Genomic DNA, 3,702 nt, shown 5'->3' with positions numbered 1-3,702 from the left:
CTCCTGTTTGCAATGCTGATGTGTTTGCATGACACATATATAGGCAGCCACCTTAAGCACAATAATCCAGCGCTGTATGATTGCATACATGCGTTTTGGAACACAGCAACTAAGCCAGTTTGGAAGAGGTTTAGGGTCTTTGGGTGTTCTTGGGTGTTCTTGGTCATCAGCTGGAATTTTGGAACCATAATAATGGTGCAGCCATGCGTAAGCATCTTGCATGGGAGCTGAGCATGTCCAAATTATCTGGAGTGGTGGCCGGAGTCCTGTATTTTGAATTCTGCTGATGCTACACGTGAGAGAGGAGGAAGTGGACGAGGTGGAAAGGAGGCAACCACCATCGAGGAACTCGAGTGCTATTGGCGTGCATATATAGGGTCAAGTTACCAGGCCGCTGGCAATTCTTTGGGTTAAGCTTTGTGGGGTGCATATTTACAGCCATTCCACTGAAGAGCCACACTCCCCGCTTTTAGCATGGCGCCAAGTGTTCCCTTCGCGCTTCATTCTGCAGTAAGGAATTTGTTTACTGTGTTATTTGGTGCTAAGCATGTCAAAAGAAGCCGGAGTTTCACCCAAAAGGTGAAGCATTGATTGCAATAGCAAATTGGTAAACAGCCCTACAAAGTAAGGGCGGTAGTTTTATTGACTGTATAAACTTGTAAACATTCGCTCGCAAACTAAAAAGCATACATTCACGCACAAGCAAATGAACACATCTCGCTAGATGGATGGAGTAACTTTATAGAAAGGTCCTGCGAGCTACGGGGCGCAAGGTCCCATAGAGCGGGCTACTCCCACGTTGGGACCGGGAGTTGGAACTCCCTGGCCGCATCGTGGGCTCGCTGGACGGCCCAGAGCTGCTCCGCCAGGTCCGTGCTGCGTAATGCGTCTTGTAGCCTGGCGGAGTCGTGATCCTTGTTTGCGTGGGTCCGACCACACGGCCAGAGCAAGTGATGTACGTCTAGTGTGCTATGGCAATTTTCGCAATATGATGTTTTGTATAGGTCAGGCATGTCGCTAGATGACCACGGAAAATCTCTCTCAGAACGCTGGAGCGAGGAAGCGTACTGGCAGCAGCAGCAAGCAAATTTACCTTTGAGCTGCCTCTGATATGGTGTTAGGCTGCTGAGCACGAGGTCGTGGGATCGAATCCCGGCCACGGCGGCCGCAGTTCGATGGGGGCGAAATGCCCCCATCGAACTGCGGTGTAAAGTGACGGCCGCAATCGCGCAAATCCTGGCGCCGTTCGGATAGCGGCAGTCCGATGCGCTGCAGCCAGTCCGCTCGTCTACCAGATTGCAGAGAGACACGACGTCGCAGCTGGACATATATTGCTAGTCGCTACGTTTGCAGTCCACAACGCAACAAAGTCGAACCGTAGCGCTCGCGAAAAGACAGACCGAAACTGACGGTGGAGCTCTCGTCAAAATGGAGTACGTTGTAACACAAGCAGACGACTATACTGTACTAGAATAATGTCTATTATTCTAGTACACTATACAGACGACACTTGCTGTGTGCCGGAAGTGCTTAAGTGTACTGAAAAATTGTTCTTGTGCATTCTTTTTGTTTCTTTATTTTTATAAAAACAAGTTAACTAACATTCCAACTATTACGAAGATCAGATTGTTTACCATAAAGTTGGAAAAATTATCGACCGCGCACCCTGGTCAGCCAGTCGGATAGCTCGCCCCACTGACGTCATATGGGTGATTTCCGTCATATGGGTAGGGGCGGCTTAAAATTCCGCCGAGCAGTGCGCTGCGATCGGCAGCGATGTGCATTTTTAAAACCTTATAATAAATTGCACGCTTTACGCGAAACACTTAGATGTGTCAATTAATGATCAGAAGGACCTACTCTAACGACTCAGTACGTTTGTAGAAAATCGTCAAAAGCGTTTCAGGGTCCCTTTAACACTAAAAGAAGAAAAGTGTCACTTTGGTTTCGAGGAACTCCAGTTCTTAAGTCATGTTGTAAGTCATCAAGGCGTCCGCCCTGAACCCGACAAGATCACGACCGTCGCAAAGTTTCCAACGCCAACGGATAAGAATGCAGTGAGGCGTTTCTTAGGTCTCTGCTCGTATTACCGAATATTTATAGCCAATTTTTCACATATAGCTTCACCGTTAACGCGCCTTACAAGAGAAGACGTTGCCTTCGTATGGGTCGAAGAACAAGCAGCGTTTAAGAATGAATCGCCGACAGCGTCTGCAAATACCTCCTGTACTGGCTCACTTTGACGCTCCTACCATGATTCATACGGACGCTAGCACTGTGCTCCTGCAGTGGCAAGACTCAGCCGAGAGAGTCATTGCATACGCAAGCAGGACGCTCTCACGTGCTGAGTTTAATTACTCAACCGCAGAAAAGGAATGCCTTGCGGTGGTATGGGCAGTTATGAAGTTTCGCCCGTATCTCTATGGCCGTTCCTTCAGTGTTGTCAGCGATCATCACTCACTTTGCTGGCTGACGAACTTCAAGTATCCGTCCGGTCGACTAGTGCGTTGGTTCCTAATTATTCGATATGACAGTGGTGTACAAGTCCGGACGAAAGCACTCCGACGCCGACTGTCTTTCAAGGTCACCGAGTGAGCAGGAAGTCACAGGAGATGACAAAGACATGGCTTTTTTATGTGTTCTAGACACGGCCACAATTGCTCGTCAGCAGCGGGAAGACAGCGAACTCATTCCGCTTATTGAATTTTTAGAAGGCCGGATTACAAGTGCGCCCAAAACATCTGCAAAGAGCTTGCCATCATTCTGCTTCCGTAATAATGTTCGTTACAAGACTTCTCTGCAAGCGGAAGCAGCCGCCTACTTGTCGTCCCAACGTGCCTCCGTCATAAGGTCTTGCAAGCCTGCCATGATGAAACAACATCTGGCCACCTCGGCTACACGCGTACACTGGCCCAAGTCAAAGAGAAATATTACCCCCGCACCCGGGGCTAATTAAGCCGAGCGGAGACGGTGCTGTTCAGACAATTGCAAACTGGTTCCTTACCCACCCCAGTGTTAATGACTCATCTATTCCCGAAATTATGTGTTAGTGATGTGTGCCGCGTGTGCCAGCGGGAGAGGGCCACCCTGATGCACATCCTATGGGATTGCGCCAAGTTCCCCGACGACGCTTCGACAAGTACAACGATTCCGCCGCGACTCGCGGCTGCGGCGGAATGCTAGGACCACGAAAGCCAAACCTGGGCCGTCCAGCAGGTCTCGGCGGCTCTTGAAAGACAAAGGCTGAGCGAAACCGACGGAACGTTGCTCCTCAGGGCGACCGACCGCGGGAGTAACACGCGCTGGAGTTGAGTAGAGACCACCCGCTGAGAAGACGTCAGGGCCCGCGTCACGGCGCCATTTAGTCATGGTGTGGTTCTGCAGGCGACTACATGAAGTGGTTTCTCTTTCTCACTGGCCAAGGATTGCCACCTTTGTGAAACATTACGTGCGCACGTGCCTCGATTGTCAGCGACGCAAACCACCATATATATATGAAAGCAGCTGGGTTACTACAACCAGTCCAAGTGCCCACGACCCCATTTTCCCAAATCGGGATGGACCTTCTCGGACCATTTCCAACTTCCAATACTGGCAATAAGTGGGTCATAGTTGCCACCGATTACCTGACACGCTATGCAGAAACCAAAGCCCTTCCAACTGGCACCGCCGTCGAAGCAGCGCGATTCCTTATTGAAAACG

The sequence above is a fragment of the Dermacentor variabilis genome, chromosome 3 (genome assembly GCF_050947875.1).
Source record: "Dermacentor variabilis isolate Ectoservices chromosome 3, ASM5094787v1, whole genome shotgun sequence".
NCBI lineage: Eukaryota > Metazoa > Arthropoda > Arachnida > Ixodida > Ixodidae > Dermacentor > Dermacentor variabilis.
This window is presented reverse-complemented; position numbering follows the sequence as displayed.